Genomic DNA, 22,378 nt, shown 5'->3' with positions numbered 1-22,378 from the left:
AACGGTATTTTGAATTTCAAGTAAATACGTAATAACCAATGAGTATTTGTGGAAAAAATAGCAGTTTGCTAATTACTTAAACGAATGTTTCCACGCAAATTTCATGAAGCACGGAAAAAAAAAAATAAATTCGTTGACAAAAGATTGTAAAAAAAATTCAGTGAAAGAATCGTGAAATTTATAATTCCTCATCAAATATTCGTTTGATAGATCTTTCTTCGATCCGTATTATTATTAATTCTATACTATAATTCTTTCGTAAAAGAATCGAGTGACGAGACCCCACGTCTTTAAACAATTTTCGCGAATTACGACAGAAAATATGCGAATATGTGGATCTGAATGCTATATTTTATTTCATAGGATGCTAGATACTTTGGATCAACCAACGTGAAGGAACACAAATGTTTTTGCAAAACTGGAAATCCATACAGTTGGCTAACCACTTTTACAAAAGTTATGATGTACAAGGTTTTTACAACGATTTCGTATTTTTTTTTTTTCCTTCGTCAAATGAAGTTCTTCGTGATATAATAGCGATTGAATAATTACTTGAATAATTTTAACATATCATTAATTATCGTGACGTTAAAAAAATTTTATAATACACATTGATATGCTAATTGATTATTCAACAAGTTTCTACTCGTATATATAATTCATCGATATATCTGCGATATCATTACGGTGGTTCTCAATCTGCTACAAGCGATCGTCAAACTGATCGTAAAATAATCTTTGGAAGATCGATGCAATTATGATTATTTATGTGGAAAATTATTTTACAATGAAAATTATGGATTATTTATTAATATGTCTTTGTGGAAGCATAATAAATTATGGCTTTGAATCGATCCTTCAAAGATGTCCCATGAATATATTAATTCTTAGTATGAATATTAAATATTTTATATTTATTACGATACATATTTTCGATTAATATTTCATTTAGTATTCGAGTAATTCTCGAGTTGAATCTTGCATATATGTATAACCACTTTTAATTTGTTCTAAAGAATATTGTTACTACATGATATTAATAATTCTTATTCCATAAACATATTCATATCCGAGATTTTTAAAAAGATGACGTGTTTCATTTTATATATTTACAACGATAATAATATTCAAACACGTTGTTGCACAAATTTTTCAATTCCAATCTCAATATTAAAATAACTAAAAATATCACGTGAATTTTTCACGAAGGTCTCTCTTCAAAGATTTCCTACTGATTACTCGTTTACGATTTCAGATAAAAAAGCATTTACAAGATAGATTGAACAAATATACTTTTGAGAGATTACGTTGTAATCTTTCGATCTTATCGCAAAAGATCTTGAAAAATTTCAAAACTTGGATTCTCTCGGATTAATTCGAAACGATGGCCAAAATTCGCTCGAGTCAATTATTTAAAATAAAATTCTTGGAACTCGTGAAACGCGTGAAACTATTCGAATACTCGCAATTCTCGAAACTCACCTCGTTGAGATGTATCTGCGAATAATTAGCAGGAAGGCCGGATTTGAATTCGTTTTTGCAAATGGCGGTGGGGAGGTACAACGTGTTACTCGGATGTGAACAAGGCTAATAGCAAGAAGAATGCGAGTGCATGATTTGCGGGCAAACGTGAGGCGAAGAATGGCTGGAATACTACGCTAAACTGTCCAGAGACATGTACGTCGACATTTGCGGTGAGTGCGGTAATTATAACTGTTCTTGCGGCAACCGGTGCTTCCCTTGCGAGATCGTGAAGCATCGTTACTTTTTCTATTTTCTGCCTCGAGAATGCTCTACTGCTCGACGAGTTTGTAACAACGAAACTCTTCTTCATCGCGAACCTTATAACGCCATGCTTTTTTATATTAAAACGTTCGATCTTCCTTCCTGTCTCTGCGAGATGGTCGTGAAATCGATCAGAATTACATATATTTTTTTATACAATAGTCTTCGTTACGTTATAACGCTTTGCGTAAACGATTGCCAACAATTTCAACGTGACCAGATATTTGATTAAACGTTTAAAAGTTGTCGATGAAACGACAACGTTATTGTATGCAGATTATATGTATATATGTGTAGATTTAAAAAAAAAAAAATAGCAGTTGTGCGCTAATAAAATCTAATTTAAGATATATATCTGAGATAATTATTATTCATTAGCGCAATCGATAGTTTGTTATTATGCGACTTAACTGAAAATTAACGCTCACGAAGCGACTGTTATTTTAGACTAGTAGTAGAATTAATTTTCTTTTTACTATTTTTTTCCTATATAACGCGATAAAGTGCTTTAAAAAAAAAAATCGAATCTAATGATTCAGACTCGTGACAAAACGTTTTTTTTATTCCTTTCGCTATTATTGGGATCCGATCGTCGTATCTTTTCAGATAATAAAATACGTATTTTAAATATTTCCCGATTAATATAAAATAACGTCATTTAATAAATATCAACACGTTTAAAGAAAAAAGAAGTAAAAACAATCTCTGTTCACGATTTTTGACAATTATTCTCTCCGCCAAGTTTAAAATAATGAAATAATTCGTCGAAAATAACCGATAAATTATTTCGAACAAGTTATTCCTTATTTCAATTTCAATTGAAATTTACCCAAGTTTGGAAAGAAGATCGACAGGTTGATGCGAGAGATACGGATGATGTTTTTCATAGCCTGTCGTCCATTCAATACCATCAAGAATGAAAATTTCGAATATCGAATATTCCATCGAGCGTCGAGCTCGTAAAAGTTTGCTTGTAAAAGTTTTATCCCGCGTAACAATCCAACGTCGAATGATCAAAAGTGACAGGCGTTGTTATTACCGGTTAATCATTACTTCCAGCGTTCGCCTGTGACGAAAACAAAAAGGGAAGGAAAGAAAAGAAAAGAACAGAAAAAAAAAAAAAAAAGGAAAAAACGACGCGCCTTTTGTCGCGCGATATTGTTTCCAAAGTTAATCCATGCGAGATAACAACTTCCGTTCGGCGCCGATTGAAAACCGCAAAGCAGCTGTTACCTTGGACTCGTTTGCGAACAAGCGAGGAGCGCCTCTATTCAAAGGGATCGCGAGTGTTTCCAACGTTGGGGGAGGGAGGTGGGGGAGGCGCACAATGGGGCGCATTAATATCGGGGAATAATCGAAAAATTACATGGGGCGTAAACGCGTGTCCTCCACACGAAACGAATTGACGTAACAAGCTTCCGTTCTTTTCTCGCTTCCCGCTCGATTAACCGGTCGTTGTGCCCCGTTAATTGGAAGAAAGAAATCCCAGGATTTATTCATGGTTACCGTTTTCCAATCATGGCTGCGTTAGACACGTGTACATCGAATCGAGAACATTTGGAAAGATTTTTCTAATACTTTTGCGCTTTTTATAAATGAATAAATATTGGTCAGTTTAGCGTGATAATAATTATATAATTAATGCGCGTAAGAATATTTATAATGATATGTATACCGTTGTACACTGAAAACTGTCTTTATTCAAGGAATTTATCTATCTCCGTGTGGAGTAGTAAATAGAAAATAATTTATGTAAATTGTAATAAGAATGTGTGTACAATGTTATTAATGTTATTACATAAGCGTTAACTAATATCGAGCAATTTATTTTTCGATGGAAGATCTATTAGAAAATTCTAAACCAAAATTATATTCGATGAAACTTTCCACACTTTTTACCTGTTTGATTGAATTGAAAATATAGAGACATGAATAGAAATAAAACGTATTTTATCGTTATTTATCGTCTAATAACCGTGTTTGTTGCCATTAGTTGATGAATGCTGACTAAGTTACCGATACGGTTTCGAAGGATATGATATATATATATATATTTTTATTTCGATAGAGAAACACGGCCAACGATCGATGATTAATAAAACGGAATGAAAAAATACAGATAAAAGAGAAAAGAACCGTACTAAATGGATGTCGTTTGACATTCTGGCGGAATAAACTTGAACATTTTGTATCGACAAATTGACACAGAGAAAAACAACAAGTTTCAGAACGTTTTAAATTGTTAAATTCGTTTGACAAGCCGGCGGTGGATGGCACTCTTTTGAACCCAAGAGATCCGGTATATAAATTTTATCTCTGTTGTTGTTGTTGTTGTTGTTGTTTTTTTCTTTTTTTTTTTTTTTTTTTCTTTTTTTTAGAGTTTCACGTGTCACAAATTGGCCAGCTTTGACGCGGGGTATTAACGGTGAGAACAGTTTCGATTGAAATCGAGAGAACATCGCAAAGTTAAGTCATTTTCATCTCGATGAATTTTTATATTATCATTTAACTTTTCGACAAGATGCTAAGACAAAAAGTTTGAAAAGTTTTACCATTATCTTTTTATTTTTTTTTTTTTTCAATTAACCCAGATTCATTATCTTCTATACAGATATTCCTAATCGTTTTTTAACTCTCCAAATGCTACATATTCGTTTTGTAACGATATTCATCTTCGAAGAATAAAAAAAAAAAAATATCAATTTAAATTTCGCCGATTTTTACTCCCCCTCGTCATTCGAGAGTCTCGACCCGTCTTACCAACTCAACGAAACGAGCCGAGTATCCGTATCCTCGCGATCGTTATTTGTTGCACGATCCCTCGGCTAACTTTTTTCCACGCCATGGGATTGCCCCTCGATTATTGTCATCGTGACAAAAGCATCGTGGGTGCTCGAGGGCGAAAGGCAAAAAAAAAAAAAAAGAAAAGAAGAAAAAGAAAAAAAACGAAAGAAATAACGAGCTTCTTTTCTCTCTCTCTCTCTCTCACTCTCTTCGAAGTTTTCTTTCCGGGACGACGAAGGAGCCGTCCTTCGAACACGTTCGATTAAGTTGCGTCTGAAGGGATAGTCAACAAACTGGAACAGGCCCGTGATCCTGTTAATACTCGTGGATAGTGATGGTTCACGGATGAACCATCGTCGCGAGCAATTTCATTCGCGAGTGATTCGGAAACGTAGCGTGGTAGAGTAAGGAAAAAACGACATGTAGCAGGAAGTAGCGAGATGAAATTGTTTGTCACGATTATTCTTTGTCCGGTAGTTGCACGCGAAGAAGACACTTTTCTCCAGAGTTTAGAGAAGGGGATGAGATGGAGTGGCAAATTTGAAATTGGTCGCGAATTAAGATTAGAGAACCTACACTTCTCCGTATCTCGAAACGAATCATCAATCTAGGAGACTCGAGTCGCGTGGCTTTGGAAGATCTGGTTCCGATTAAGCTAGAATTACGTCATATAAATAATTGGATAAATTGTGCATGATATTTATACTACGTGATTATAAAATATCGAATTGAACGAATTTGCGAATAAAGGTGTAAAAAGTTGCAGCAATGCATATCTCGTTATTTCTATTTATAATGATGCCTTGTCTTGGAAAGATAATCTTCGAATCGATACGATATATCAATTAACAAGATAACATTGTTCTCTCTAAATCGAAAAGGTGCAAAAATCAAATTTACAAAAACACGATGCAAACAAGCGTACTCTCATTATCCCATAAAATCTACAGTTATATTACGTTATCTCTGCAGGGTAATTAAATACATCCGACATCATAGCGAATATTTCAAAAGTTAGTCCATCTCTCCCCATCACTCTCTGTGAAATTACCCCACGATGATTAATACCCAGACTTAAATCTTAAAATTGAATTAATTCCACGTGATTATTCTCCTCATCGCTCCCCCCCCCCGCATTCTCTCTCCCCAAATCCAACTTTGCTCGAGGCCCTCGCTAAGAACCAACTTCGATTTTCATTCCGTCACCGAAGGGAAACTTCCGGTCCGAGCATGGAACTTGCTCGTCCCGGAACAGAAAGAACAGGAAAGAAGCTCCCTCGGAGTAATCTGTCAGACGCAGAACGCGCGTTAAGAACCGCAAACATCCCCGCGCGGAATCGATCCAACCCCCCTCGACAACAGATACTCCACCAGTTTGACAAACTGCATCGATTTCCACGATCCGTATATAGATCGTGATAGACCACTGGAATAGATGTCGAAATAGAGATTAAATGGGGAATAAATGGTGGATGAATTCGATCATTAGGCTAAGGTGATGCGAAAGTGACCGATTCCTGTGAATCGGTGACGCCATCTCGTTTCGTTTCAACGAGGCGGGAACTACCCTCGAAACTGCTTCGGTTAGGGGGATGCTTCTCTCGTACAATGCGAATCAGTTTTATTCGCTTATCGTTCTAGTCGGTTGATATTTCACTCCCGGGAGTGAGAAGGAGTCGGGGGAGGGAATCTTAAACGGTGAATCGACGAATCGGGAAAGTTTCGGCGAAACTAAAATTGGATGGCTCGAAATTTACTTCGGATTTATTTGGATTGGAGATTGTTTGGTCGGAGGATAAAAGAGGATTTTGTTTGAAATTTTGACGATTAGAGGGGAAGACGATGGGGTGGGATCTACAATTTATTTTATTAAGATAATGAACAACGTGTTCAGCGGATTAATTTTCATAATTCTGAGTCGTCTTGTCGCCGATCATTTCTCTCTTGAATCGTTAATTTTAATATTGAAAAATTGGGAAAATTGTTGTCGAAATTTGACCAATGAATTTAGTAATTTTTTAAATAAATTTTGATAAGACGAAATAACCGAATACAGCAAATGAAAGAATATTTCAATTTAAAAAAATTAATTTTAATCCGAATTTAATCGCTCGTCACTATTAAATTAGATTATGTTTTACGAATAATTTTATCTGAATCGAGGAGGAGGAGAAGGAGGAAGAACGAGAGAAATATTAATCGCATTGTTTCTACTACGATGGCGGTGACTAAATATTTAAACAGGCGGAGGAGAACGATTAAACGAGTAATCAGGCATTTTAACTATACAAATCGCAAACAACTATTACGATCGTTGCAAAACAAACGGAAGAACGATCGTTTCCAAGTTGCTCGTCGATAGATCGTCGTGATCGAAATCACGAGCAATTTCGTTATTTTGCACAGCTTATCTCCATCTATATATATATTATATATACGTCGCAAATACTAACTGTATCGGTGGTTTCCACGTTGCATTTATATCGTAAATTAACAAACGTGATATTAATTATTACGATGTAAAGCGCTGAGAGCCCAGTTGATCGGAAATCCGGCAAATGTTATTGACACGCGGTGCAATTGCATCGCTTATTGGCATAGCTTATTACAGATCAGAGGGGAGAAAGTGAGGATAAAATTGGAGGAAAAAAGTACGTTGTGGAAAATGTACGAAGGAAAAGAGAAATTTTGTTTTTGTATTTCATTCGAATTTCAATGTTACGTGTATTTATCCACGTGGACCGTTAAAAAAAAAAAGGGAGGAAAAAAGAAATGGAAGAAAAAAAATGATAGAAATAAAAAGAAAAATACAGTGCACACTTCGCCGATAGGAAAAAACGACGCTCCACGTTTTATTCTATTTCGTTACGTTGATTCGCGAATAACGTTGTAATACTGTTAGAGGTAAACAAATTGTACTGCGTATTCACGCGATGAGGAGAGAGGAAAAAAAAGAACGAACGATAATCTACTATTTGTTTGTTCCACATATTTGAACTCGATAACACACTCGATGATTATATCGAATTACGAAATTGCTGTTATAAAATTATCGATTGCTAAATGATGCAGGAAAGGAATAGATAATGGCTACCTCTTGTCTAAAGAAGGAAAATATCGATCGTGACCGATTCCTGACCGAATTCTCGAGCACAAGAAGATACGTTTAACGGTGATGGACGTGGTAATTATTAAAAAATTCAAAGTGCAATCGATCGTTTAGTAGATGGGTTCATTTGTTTAACTTGATTGATATTAGAGAAGAGAATGAAGAAATTATGGAAGAAATTTAGGTTGTTGTTATGGGTATTAATTATTAGATGCCTCAACTATTGTCTAAGCTTGTTAATTAATTAAAATCTACCAAACAATTTTCAATTTATCAACTGTTTATCAACTACAATCCTATTATTATAAATACGGTCTTTCATATTTTTTTTCAAGTTAATTTTTAGATACTAGACTACTAAATATCGTTTATCTTTCTTCTTCGCTCTATCCTTTATATCATCGAATAAAATAAATAAAACGATCACTTACTTTGCTCTGCTATTCCCCCTGTTTCTTGTATAAATTCTTTTCCCCAACTACGACGTTAAAGAAAAAATTTCTCTTACACGCGAACTCGAATGGCGGATCGATCGAGAACCGCTTCGTTAATGAGTCATCGATACGCCTCTCCAGACACCCATCTAATGACTCATGAGGTCTTGTCAACAAGAGGCTCGTCAATCGACTTCCAAACCTGAAACACCGCTTCTCCAAACAAAACAAACGCTTTCCAATAACGCTTTCGATCCTCGTCACACGGTTCTGTCACACGGAGAGTTAAGGGCACAGGCGATAAATATGGGGAATCGGGGAGAGTTGAGGAAGACTGGTGAGAAAAGCAACGGCTCGAATCACGAGGAAAAAAAAAAGAGGGAAGAAAAAAGGAGAAAAAAAGGAAAAGGAAAAAAATTACTGACCTCTCAGATCCACTTGGATTCCAAACGCGGACTTACGCCACCCTCGCGACCCATTACGTCCGTACTCTCTTCTCTAGTTTTTTCCAAGTTACCGTTCGAACTTATTCCCTCGATTCTACTGATCGTCGCACTTCTAACCTGATTTACAGATGTCCATTGCACGATTCTGTGTTCCCAATATTTTTGCCAACGTATTTTTGCAATTTTCATTTTACATTAATTGTGATTTTAAAAAGTGAAATAATAGATTAGAATTTCTGTACTATTGCGAATTAGATAAGTTAGATCTCGATAATTTTTCAGAAATTTCTCTAGAGTAAACAAAATAGAGATAAAAATTTAAAAAGAAAGTTTTAGATTAGATTGTTGTCGTAAAAACGAATGTTAAAAATTGTCTACAAATAAAAACAACTTGCGTTAATTTTTCATCAACGATCGCGGTTCCACACGAACACGATTCTTCAATTTATCACATCAATCGTCTAACATTGAACAGATACGCGCAATAATTCCCTCCTTCGATTTATAATTTCTCGTTCGAATAATCGGTTAATCATTTCATTCATTTAGATTTCTCGTTTCGAACAATACATGCATAGAGCGTTCGAAGTAACTGCATATCCACATCTCTATTTTCATTCGCAACAGATGTTCGCGCAATTAGAATCGCGTTCTAGAACAAAGCCAATTTAAATAACGGCGGTTCATACACTTCGCTAAAACATGTTTTCGTTTTATCGAAAATTTCGCCCCATATAAAATTCCAATTGTGATTTTCAATTTTCAAATTTGATTCGCGGCCAAATCACGCGAGGCCACGCGAAATTGCTCGCCGATCCATTAACAGATCAAGCAGTCGAACCGGGTAAAAGCGCAATCCTCCAACGTATCATTTTCACTCCCACGGTATTAAGACGTCGTTATCGTTTTCCAACTCCCTCTCCCCTCCTCCTTGGATTTATCATTTGTTCCGTGCTATAACGTGCCAAGCGGCAATAAAACTCGAGAGATCGGACGATTGGATATCCTCCAACCGTTTCTCGGCACCCGACCGTTCCTTTTCCACACACACACACACACACACACACACACCCTTTCTCTACCCCTTTAACGCGGAAACGGATACGTCGACCGGATACTCTCGATGATCCGGCGAAATCTGGCGGTGTTAATTAGCGAAATAAACTGGCCACACGAACGTTGTTAATCGGCAGGATCATCGGCGCGCCACATAAGAGGATGGAACAGACAGAGAGAGAGAGAGAGATGGTTAGGATATTCGATTGGGGGAGGGGATGGGTGGTTGGCGGATCGATGAAATCCAAGCGTCGAATGCTTCCTCCCCGTTTTCTGTCGGCCGCGCGTGCAACAGCCGGTTAATGGAATTGATCGGTGGCGGGCGCGAGAGAGGATATCTCTGGCAATTAATCAAATTATTAAGCCGCGTGTGGTGCGTCGAGCCGCGTGTTGTTCCGCAAATATCCGCGCGACGACGGAGGCGTGAACCGCTGATAAAGAGCGATACGCGGCGGCCCGTTTCGAATCACTACGGGATTTCCCGTTCAACTTCCTGTCCCTTTTCTTTTTTTTTCTTTTTTTCATTTATTTTCTTCTTCCGCCAAGTTTCGTTAAAAAAAAAGAAAAAGAAAAAGAAAAGGACGATATTTTCACGTAACGTTTGAGCCTCGAAATGAAACGAGTAACATGACGAAATTCCACGATATATCGTAAATCGAGACGAAGATATATATATATACATATATAAATAATCCGATATTTTTTAATCAAATAATTTCAATCGATCGAAATGAATACAACTTTCGATATCGATATTCGCAAAATCGATATTCCCAAATCGGACGGAATTTCCTTTCCTTGCTTTGAAACAAGAACACTTTGGAAAACGAAACGGATCCACGCGAAATTTCATAACCGCTCGTCTCGCTCTTCCCGCGCCGAGAGAATAGATATTTATAACGCGGCACGCGTCGTCCTGTGAAGGAGAGATTTCGGGAGATGCCGCGAATATGCGATCAGGCACGGTTCCAGAAGCGATCTCGCTCGTCCGTTCCTTGGGGGGAGAGGGAGGGAAGCGAGTCGAGGTGTCGAATAATGGGCTGAAAGGGATCCCTTTGGGCGGAGAGATTGGGGCGGCGTGTCGCGAGGAGAGTGACAGCATAAGCTGCTGGAACGCGTCTGCTCGCGTTCGCGAAATTGCCAGCAGCAGAAGCTTTCCAAGTCTGAGGGAGGACGGGGAGGTGGCATCGCGCATCTGCAACAGATAGAAGACACTTTGGGCCGATACGTTGCGCGCCAAGTCGTTGACGTTTCCAGGATCGATCCGCTCCACGGGGATAATTCTTGGGGACGGCGTCGACGAAGACGAAGACGACGGGTGTTATTTGCTTTTAAGGGAATCGCCATCGATATGGATTCCGTTCGGAACACGGACACCCGTCGATACGATCGGCTCTCGTGGATCGGTCGCGTGCGGGTTTCGCTCTCATCGAAGTAACTCGAATGGGAAAAGGGTCTCTCTTTTTGCTCGCGGTTTAATTAATTTTTTTGCAAGTTTGAGAAATTGAAGTGAATTATAATACACGAAGAAATATAGTTTCGATTTATGATTTTGCTCGAGGATACGTTAATTCGAAAGATATAATTGTTTTTTTAAACGTTATTTCCTAGTAATTTTAATTCTTAACCGCGGCACGGATCGAGGGCGCAACATGATTAATAATTCCATGCGGTTCGGAATGATCCGGATTTGTTGTTAATTCGATATCTCGAATATTCTTCGATCGTTTAGTACTCTCGAGATGGCCGGAAAAGCGTGAACTCCATTGGATGCGCGGGAAACGAGGATATCAAACTCGAATAGAAATGGAAATCGAGGAGGAATACGCGGGTGGGTTGAAAGGGAAATTTTTATACCGAATAACGATCTCGATATACACACACGCGCGCGCGTTGTACACACAGTGAATCTATTCCGCATCATTTGACTTCAACGTAATACCCTGCACCCTGTCGGATACGTGATCCGATCTTTGTAACGCGCCTGTCCATCCATTCACCCGTCCAACACGTATCCCCAAGATGTATGGACTCTTGAAAGTGCATCGAGCCGCGTCGCTATTAATAAGCCGCAAGCATCGAACCCGCGCACCCTTAGAAATGCATCCTGTGAAACTGGAACAACCCCTCGACTTGGTGCGCCCTCCCATCCACTTCCTCTTTTTCGCTCTTTCCTCCTTTCTTTTTCCCCAACTTTGATGCTAAGTCGTCTCGATCAACTTCTTCCCCGAAGAAATTGGAGGACTTTGCCGCGAGAATGGGAAGTCATTTGTAACGAGTTTGGGGGGAAATTAAATAGAAAAGAGATCGTTTGTGAAATTATTGCTTCGATTAAAGAAAGAAAAAAAAAAAGCGCTAACAGAAGAGGAAAGGTATTTTTAAGTAAGATTATTGAATCGAGAGAGATCTTTAGTTTTTTAAATTTGAAACTATTTGGATGATGTGCATTAAGGACACCGATATATCTTCCGATACTAATATAATAAAGTTATTTCGACGGAATATCTTGAATATCGAGTCACGAAAAGTATTTTTATTATAAACTTGGAAAATTTTACTCTTACATATTTAGACGACATACCTCGATCCACGAGAAACGATCGAATCCAACATTTTGATCTAAAAATTCACCAAAAATCATAAATTCCTCTTTCGATATTCGCGTTTACTTTATTATTAACGTACGCATGCAAAAGTTTCTTCTTCGCCCGACAACAACAACTCGAGAACTGTCATTTCTCAAAATCTTCGCAAAATCACGAGAACTCGAAGGTAAACGGTATCAGAAGCACCACTACTCCTTTTCACAATTCCAGAAGAAAGGTACATTAGGGCGAAAAAATATCGAGAAGTAAGTAGCCGCATAAATCGCCCGCGGCGTGCCGCTACACTGCTGCGACTTTCAAGCGTATGCCCGCTCGCTATCGCCCAATAACTCCCGTCCTTTCATATCTTGCCAATAATTCGTCCTCTAGCCAGCGGCGGATCAGAGAGAGAGAGAGAGAGAGAGAGGATAGGCAGAATAGGACAGAGGGCGTTTCCCAGGGAAATTTATCCAGCAGATAAAAATGTCTGTTAGAGTTTATATAGGGAACGGCGAGATTTCAATAAAACCCTCGATTGTAAAGTACAGATAGAGGAGGCCGTCCGGACGTTACACGGGTCAGTGAAGCTCAAAGTCGAACTCTCTCTCTCTCTCTCTCTCCTTTCTTGCTGAGGGTGCCTCCTCTTCGAGACTTTCATCCCCTTTTCCTCCATCCTTCAACACAGCACGCGACACGCCCTCTGTGCAACGTCGCGTTATCGATACGTGAACAGCTTTTTGTCTTTTCTTTTTTTTTTTTTTTTTTTCGGCGGAGGATCATCTCTCCACAAGTTGGGGGAGGAGGGGCTGCAACGTTTGTTCGGTCCACCACGCGTTGAACCTCGACCACACGAGACAGGAGGGTGTTGTTTCTGTTTGTCGAGGAGAAGAGAGGGATGGTTGTTGGAAAAGTGGGCGGTGGAAGTGTCGTTGGTGGAATTTGTTTGATTCGAGAAACGTTTACTTTTGAAAATGTGCAGGATTTCGAACGGGACGCGACCTAGTTTAATGGGAATTCTATTTACAATCTGATTTCTTTTGTTGCCGATTCGATTCGAACGGTTTTGAATATCGACGCAACACTTTGACTATTTCCTTCCAACTATCGAATCCTCTCCTTCTCTTGCTCCGCGTTCTTCTCTTCCGTATTCTTATTTTTTTTTTCCCCTCCCCTCCTCCTCGGGATACATCCCATGGCAAACAGAATTTTTCTTGCGCAACTTTAAAATAAAAAATTTCAATATCGTAGCTTGTACTTTCTTGTATCAAAATTCGTCGAAAAAAAAAAAAAAAAGAAAAGAAAAAAAGGAAAATTTCTTCACGAAGGAAGGGAATAGTACAATTTAATAAACTTAACTTGTTCTCTCGCGGCAATATCATAACTCTGAGGAGAATTTTTCCAGCAATCCAGATTGCCAGTCCATTACATTGAGTAATGTTGAAAAAGTTATCAAGGTAGAGAGAAACTAGATAGTTTGATGTCATTCGTCATTCGAAAAATCAATAAAGAAAGTGTACACGGTCGATCGCGTTCGGGGAAGGTTCTCCAGCAGCGCAGTAACCGTTCCAACAGCCCTCGAACACGTGGTCGTCGCTGCTCAACGTGGCAAGCCTTGAATCAGCCCGCTGGCACTATCAATCCTGGTGGCGCGTCCGCTTTAAGACCAGCCATAAAGACCGAATCGGGCGATTTAACCGAGGACCTCCGCGCTTGTTGCCTCGCGTCACGCTCAACGACCGATCGAAACCGACGATAAAAACAGATATTTAAGGGGAATTAAACGAGTGAAGGTTTACGAGGGATGGGCTTCTTCTCGGTCTCCGCGTAACGCGTGGAGAACGAGGATGAAAAGTACGTGTACGGTTGTTTTCCGAGAGTTGTTAACAGAGGCCGGGCCGGTTGGAACGGAAGAACTCGTTCTTGGGAATTGTTAATTTTCAGGTTTCAGAGTGGTGGATGGGGGGGAGAGGATAAGGTGACGGGTTGGAATTAACTCGATCCACGTCGTTTCTCTTTACGATCGTTTACTCGACGGTGTACTTCCGGGTGAAATTTCTAAAATTAGACGTTGTCCAAAAGGATAATTGTCTCTTTCAACGAGATTGAAATTCGTCTTGTAGAATTGTTTAACGATCTGACGGATAACTGATTGATAATACGTCACGATATCAATGACACGGTAATACACGCGTAAAACAGTGAAACTATCGAAACTATTCGTCGACACTGTACCTATTACCAATGGCTCGAGAAACGAATTTTTCTAAAAAAATTTTCATTTAAAAGACAACAAGAATCAAATGGTTATTCAATTTTCGAATAATCCGATCGATCGACGATACATCGAGAAATTTCTAACGTCCAAAGGGGGTTGATCCACGTACAACTCGATACGCGTGATGAGGTCGCGCGAGAAGTGGATAATTAGTACGACCGATCCGAATAGTCTCACGCAGGATTAATTACGCAGGCTGCGATGTACCATGCTTAACCATGCGCGTATACACACGCACACACACACACACACACGCAGCTGAACACATATAAATATTACACGTAACACGTGGCAGTGTCGGGATCGGCACACGCGTACACGTACCGCGTCCCTATATGACCATCCATCTAGTTATAGACACGGGAATACGTCAATTTGTGGCCCAATGTGTATCCCGTACGTGACTAAACAAACTTTCGACTCAACACGCCCTCCGGTACACGTATACGTTCCGGCCACCGCTTAGCATTATCGGTCGAAGAATGACGAAACTACGCAACTCTGCTCCTCCTCCCGCGTGTACACGTGGCTCATCTAACCGGTCCAACTTTTTGCAAACACACAAACGCACCTGTGCCAATACGGAGAGACGCACAAGTGGCGGTATTGGTACGAAATCGAGTTTCACCCTACCTACGTGTTCAACCTATCTACGTAGAGAGTCGAGAGAGAGAGAGAGAGAGAGAGAGAGAGAAACTATGCGGTATTCCATGCGCGGTTCTACTATTTGGTGGTGGTGTCCTACACGCGTTTTCCTAAGGCGAACGCGGTTTACGTAGCACGAATGAAACTGGGATGGAGGGGGAGTGGGGGTGTATACGCTGGACCAACGCTGGCAGTTTAGACCACGATTTATAGGGCATTAAACCAACACGCGGCCACCGCTCGTTCCGAACTCTTCTAGGCGCGGGTATAAATATCACCCCCTCCCTCCATTTCCGCAAGATTATTCTCCAGCGGCGGGATATTTTCTTAGCCCCGAATCGATGAAATACGCGTTGCGTCCTCGAAATATTTCACGGCCCTTTGAATTTACTACTTTTCCGTCTATAATTTTTTTCCCCTCTTTTTCTTTCCTTCCTTCCTTCCGTTCGGAATTCGCCGCTGAGAATATCCTTCGTTGTCGGGATCATGCCTACTTTTTACCCTCCTCTTAATACAATATAATCAAATATCATTCTTCAATTTTCTCTCCCGTGAAAAACGTGAATTTTATGACCCGACGAAACGATGATTTTTATCGGTATATGGTCTTGAAGTAGCGATAATAAAAATAACAAACAAGCGATTCGTTTCTAATGTCTGGAGAAAAAATCGATCCTCGCAGGGTATATTCGCGAAAATGAACGTCATTTTCGAACGTTGTTTCGATGATGTGCACAGCAGTTTAAGGGCGAATTAGGATGAACGCGCGCGAAACCATCCACCCTTTCCCTCCCCCAACGTGACTGGCCGCAACATCCCGACTAAACAGAGAGATACAACAGTTCGATTTGGATCAAAGTGGACGCAAGCAAGTGCGTTTGACCGACAACGATAATAAATAACGAGCCGAAGCTTAGAGAGACCGGTTTCCCTTGATCCATCATATCGATCCATCCATCCATCGATCTCTCTCTCTCTCTCTCTCTTTGCTTTATTCCTTCCTTCTTTACGACCCCGTCCCGTTCCTCTCTTCCGCGTATCGATGCAGCTCTCTCTCTCTCTCTCTCTCTCTCTTTTCTCGGCTCGCTAGATTAGAATTCTTATATACGTTCAAGATGGAAAATCGATTGCCACGGGGGAAGTAGATTCCCGTGACTGTTACAGGCCACTTTTATAGCCTCGTATCTCGAAGATATTTACAATATAGAAAAGACAATCTTCCGTCTAACCGTCAGCCAATCATAAAACGTCTAAAGGCCTTCCCTTTTATTAAACGATAATGGTTATCGCGCCAGGCCATGAAACTCTTGCTCGCTCGTTCAATTTTCTTCGTTGTCCATCCGCGAATTCCGTCCATCCCCCTTTTTCCATTTCGAGAGTAACGAAAAGTAGGCGCGTTGATTTTTGCGCATCTTTTATCGAGCCCACGGTTGTACACGGTTTCCCTCCTCCCCGTCAAAAAGAAAAAGGGAGAGAATGGAGCGAAACGAGAGAAGGGAAGGAAGAGAAGGAAAAAAGAAAAACGGTAAAAATTGATCCTTGAAATCGCGTGCAATTCCACGGGAATGCTGTTTGTTTGTCGCACGTGAGCGCACAAGAGAGCGCACCGCTATCCCGAAAGGGAAAACAGTAAACGGTTCTCACGCGGGCGTCCACTTGCGAAAAAAATGTTTCCTCCCTCCCCCCGCCCCGCAGCACAAAAACGTGTGTTATTCTTGCGCCGCCTCGAGGTAAACTCGTTACCGGGCCGCTCCACGGACGCGATCGCACGGTTTTTTCGCTCGTGGCCGCTTGATACAGCAATTACGATGAGGCAAACACGCGATAAAACTCTTTCGCCCGACTTTTTGTTTCCCGTGGACAGAGAGAGAGAGAGAGAGAGAGAGAGAGCTGTCTGCGTTCGAAATACACGCGTGGAACGAATGATAAAAGGGGGAAGGGGATGACTCCCCCCCTCTTCCTCGATCCTCGGCTTGTTTGCACTGCGAGAAACCGGTCGTTTCCCCCTCCCCCCCGAAATAGAATTTCAATCTGGGGAATGTAATCGTTGAAAATTCGCGGGATCCTGAAATCCTCGCGTCGAGTTGCAAGTTTCATGCCACGCTACGGATCGATCGATCCTCCTCCCCTCTCTCCCCCTCCTCCTCCTCTCCCCGCGAGAATAAATCGTCCTTCGATTACGATTTATGAATCGTTTCAATCAAATTTTGATTAAACGTGGTGCCCCCTTCACGGATCACGACGATCGAAATATATATATATATATCTTTTACGCGGATGGGGTGCATCGTCTGACAATTCCATCACGTATCCCCTTCTCATCCGATATTTCCCATTTTCATTGAATTTCGAAGCCGATTTCGCTTCCTCGAATTTACGGAACTCTCTTACAGAAGCTTCCTCTCTTTCTCCTTCTCCGCGTATTCTTTCAAAAAGCTTAAGTCCATCGAGCTCCTTAGCCTTTTGAAGTTTCTTGAAAGAGAAGCTGCACTCCTTTCGGTTCCGAGTCCAAAGGAACTCGAATTACCCGATAACTTTTCAGATTCGATATAATTTTGAGGGACGCGGAGGGCACAAAGAGTCGAATGGAGGATCCATCCGAGGAATCTTTGCGAGTGTATTTACCGCAAACACGTATCTCGAATAGATAGTTGCCGTAGAGTTACGTGAGGCTTTTCCACGGAAAAGGAGGCCGGATGAACGAGCCGATGATGAATCGTATCCGAGGGCATTCACGCGATCGGCTGTGTCGCGCGGTTGTTTCCGTGACGATCACGGTTCGTCGAGCCCCAAAGAGCTCCGCCGGCCCTCTTTCCGCCCAAAATCGAATCTTACGAATTTTCAACACCACTTTCGTCGTCGTGGACCTTCTCTCGAAAACGCAATTTCGAGAAAACGCGTGACTTTACCGCGCTCCCATTCCAGGCGAATTTTTCGAAATTGCACCTTTGTGCCGTCTAATTCCGATTTGTTCGAGCTCTTTGTGCGAGGTTTCTCTCTAGGATCGGTCCACTCTGAAATTGGTCAGTATCGGTCACTTAAGGAAAAAGCAAGCTTTTCGAATAAGTAATTTTAATTTTTCAATCCCCCCTCATCTTCGTTTCGCTGCGATTTAAATATTTACCTTACGTTATTCTTAAAAATCTGTTATTGTATATCACAGGCGCAAGACGATACGAATCGTTCGATATCGATCGATAGAATCGAAAAAATAATATATTTAACTCGCTTTATTTCGGCAAGAATCTTCGAGCAAGCAGCAGAGAATGGAAAACGGCGGAGGAAACAGCGGTAAATTTCTCCGCGAAATTGAAGTACGGGACGACTTAAAGTTCATCCAGATAAGGATGCCGTGGAAGGTGAAGTATAACTATAGGTTGGTGCAAAGATTGCTGGGAAACGAGACGAGTCTGGAGCGGTAGCGCGGAATAAGCTAAACGCGTCCCGTGCAGAATGAAAAGGACGTAGGAATGCGAGGGTGACCGGATGGAGCCGGTGTCCGTGTGTGTTTCAGACTCCATTACTCGAATTGGAGTGGGAATAGCGCCTGGTCCCTGCACACGTCCCCCATATTTCGGACAAACGTTCGCGCCCATCGGCTAGTGTCTTCCTCCTCGCCAATAAGAATATAGCTGGTCGTCCTATTTTCCACCGTGTCTTCCCTTATACTTTAACCCCCTCCCCCTTTGCTATTTTCGGTATTCCACACGGTCTTCCTGCAAACTATCTCCCCTCCTATCTTCCGACCAGATCTCACATTTCTCTACCTTCCTCTCTATTATCCTCTCTCTTCTTCTTCTTCTTCTTCTTTCTCTTCTTCCTTTTTTTTTCACCCTCTATTATTTCGTTTCGTGGACGACGTTTAATGGTCGAAGCTCCCTCAGTCATCGGGGGTAGTAAGTAGATTTGGGAATCTCGAAATTAATTTAAAAGTTGGTGCACACCGGTATGTATGCTTGGATACAAGCGTGAAATGAGAGAAGCAGCGGTGGAAAAATGGACGTGGGCACCGAGGGTTCGTTACTTTCGCCCATTGACCACGCTTCCCTCAATTTTATCCCTGCCCTCGAATTTCCGTTCCAAACTTCCTTCTTACGGAGAATTTCGAAGACATTCCTATACCTCCGTCTAATCTTTTCCAATCTTCTTCGTGAACATACATTTACAACGTGAACATACGCGTCGAACGTCTTTTTCTCGTTTCTTTTGAAAATATGTTTGAGGCGTGTGTGTAAATTTTTTTACACGCACAAGTAGATGCGATACAATCATTCCCTATAAGAAAGCTACTTGTATACTTGATTATCCTATCAAACTGATCATTTTTCACATATATTATACTCACGTCCTTCTTAAAACTATTATCCGTAATAAAAATTTATATTACTAGATTATTACTCCAGAGAGATTATTTTCTTTCGATATCGCACAGATATATCTAAAAATTAACGAGATCTCCATCAACGTCGAAAGTCTGGCAAAACCTGGTTACTCCCTCTTCTTTCTATCGTTCTTCCCTCCTCCAAATTAAATTCCAATCGATCAACGATTGACATTAAAACCAATTTCCACTCTTTCGGAAGGCGAGAGACTCGCGTTAAAGGGGTTTCGATGTCGAAGCTTGCGAAACAACTCGGCCCCGAGAGCTGACGTTAAAATCAATTAATAGACAGACCGTTTTCATTATGATTTCATTGGGCTGGGATAGGATATCGACCTTATCGTGGATCCATCTCCCCGCTTGCGTTTCCCTCCCCATCTCTTGCTTCCGGGATATTGGAGACATGGAGCGCAAATGAAACGACCCTCCGAAACCGCCCTAAGAAATGTATACACACGAATTCATGCATTCGTGTGTATACGCGGCGTTGCTCTAGTTCCAATTTCTGGCTTCGCTCGAATTTAAAGAGACGTTCGTATCTGGGGATGGAATAAGTAGGGGGGGAAAGGTTTGATACGGTCCTTTACAGTCGGTGTGTATACATACGTTTTTTTAAATTTTTTAGTATACCGTTGGAGAACTCGATTCGCGTAATCAATGCAAATGAAATTAGAATTGAAATTGTCGTTATTACGTATCGATATTTCTGGCGAGAAAATTTTTCCTCCCGTTCTTGCTTTTTTTCTTCGCAAAGTGAGAAGAAATTTAATAAAAAAATGGCGAAAATATAGATAGAGAAATATTTAAAATTACGCCAATTCAGAAAAGTTTGTAACGAATTTCCTGTGGTGTCCAAATATACTACCGACGAATGGTATTAACGCGGCAAAATGTATATGCGAAATGATGGGTGGATAAGAAAAAGTGTGGTGGAAATTGAAATTGAATTCGTTATGCAGCGATGCTCGATTATTCAAACGTTAGAATTGATTTCACGTTTCCTGCATTATGCAGGTACTCGAGTGCACGCGAGCATATTGCGGTGGTTTGGCATAAGCGGGGCGCAGGTTCGTCTGTAAAAACCGAAAAGTAATTTCGCGTTGAACGAGGCGGAGGGAGGTTTTATGCTGGAAGGATTGCCATTTTCGCGGTCGAATTTAATTTCACGTTGGCCACATCAACGGGAACAACAATATACGAGAACAAGCAATACGAGGATTTACATTACCCTCGTGATTAATTATTATCGAAATAGAGGGAAACATCGAGCATTATCGTAAAACGAAATTAGCCCCGTCCACGTTGATTTGTGTCACGCTGCGATCATCTCTCGATTAAACGTTACAATATCGCGAGAATACTGTTCGTGCAATGCGAGAAATTTCCGTCGTTCGAACTGCATCACGTTCCAAGATCGCCTTTTAGATCAGAGTTTATCAGGATAATCGATCAAAAATCGATCGTTACACGTTATTTTGCAGATTATGATTTGACGAATTTGACAATCTTAAAGCAACGTGAAAGTTATAAAGTTGGACTGCATCGACTATGACTCTCGTTATTCATCAATATTAATATATTTCTCATTTTTGCAAATTGACCATATCTATAATATAATAAATATACAATATTCTCTAGATAAAGGATACTCTAGAACGATTTAATTTATTTTAAAATCTTCTTCGTAATTTAATTAAAATATTATTTCCTTGCACGTGTAACAAAATCTTTTATTTATTTCGCGACACGCCCATCTAAATCACTCTATATAAAGAAGTTGTGCAAAAGTCTCAAGGGTATACACATCGTTATCTCGTCAGTCGATCCTGTTCCCAAGGAAGCGTGTAACAGCTGGAGCGAATTGAGAGTTCGATAGGCTCGAGGATGTTATCGCTTTAAGAAAAAGAGACAGACGAGGTTTCTTCTTCGATCGTCGTCGAGCCGGAGGATTCATTGGAATTAAGGATGGTGAATGGAAGAATCGTGGAACTGTAAAGATTCAATCCTGAAATACTTTCGCGAATAGTTATAACATCGATCGATCGAATCTTAATAAGACCGATTCCGCTCGTTTCGATCGAGAAAATATCGAAATATTTCAATGAGAGGGAATGAAACGTGTGTAAAACAAATAAAATGAATGATATCGCGTCTGATTCGATACTTTTGCGTTACTTTATCGATCGATCGAAATAACATCGATTCTACTCGTTTCGATCGAGGAAATATCGAAATATTTCAATGAGAGGAGATGGAACGCGTGTAAAATAAATAAAACGAATGATACCGCGTTTGATTCGATATTTTTGCGAATTATAATTATAAGCTGGTGTGTAACATCGATCGATCGAGGAAATATCGAAACGTTTCAATGAGAGGAGATGAAAGGCGCGTAAAATAAATAAAGCGAATGATATCGCCGTCTGATTCGATACTTTTGCGAATTGTGAGCCGATGTGACATCGATCGATCGAGGAAATATCGAAATATTTCAATGGAAGGGGATGGAACACGTAAAATAAATAAAGCGAATGATCTAGTTCGATCGATCGAATCTTAATAATTCCGCTGGTTTCGATCGAGGAAATATCGAAATATTTCAATGGGAGGGGATGGAACGCGTATAACCGCGTGTAAAATAAATAAAGCGGATGATATCGCGGCTCGCTTCTTAAAGAGCTTTTCAACCGAGATTGGAATCCCCGTGCAAACACGAGGTTCCTTCTGTTTGCCGAGACCCGTGCGACGTCACCTCGTGTCCATTTCGCAACCCCTCCTCCCTCCTCTCTTGCGGGGAATTCGGTTAATTTGGTGGCAGCGAGGATTGTTTCGCCGAGGAAAGAAAAATAGAAGCGTTTTCGCGTTCGAACGAAAGTTG

The 22,378-nt window shown here is 40.5% G+C and overlaps 1 protein-coding gene across 4 annotated transcripts in view; it reads right to left on the bottom strand.

The window, feature by feature from the left end:
• The window catches only part of LOC100868219 (lachesin), a 267,208-nt gene that overhangs the window by 110,369 nt on the left and 134,461 nt on the right, over positions 1–22,378 (bottom strand). Inside the window, exon 1 of one of the 4 annotated variants that reach the window (XM_086911821.1) lies at positions 8,110–8,218. The exons of the other annotated variants lie outside the window; for them this stretch is intronic. The gene's annotated coding sequence lies outside the window, so the exon portion shown is untranslated. Of the gene's footprint in view, positions 1–8,109; positions 8,219–22,378 lie in introns of those variants that run through there. 4 annotated transcript variants of the gene reach the window in all.

This window comes from Apis florea, unplaced genomic scaffold, assembly GCF_048593485.1.
Source record: "Apis florea isolate Af1SG1 unplaced genomic scaffold, ASM4859348v1 contig_3367_pilon, whole genome shotgun sequence".
NCBI classification, from domain to species: Eukaryota; Metazoa; Arthropoda; class Insecta; order Hymenoptera; family Apidae; genus Apis; species Apis florea.
This window is presented reverse-complemented; position numbering and strand designations above follow the sequence as displayed.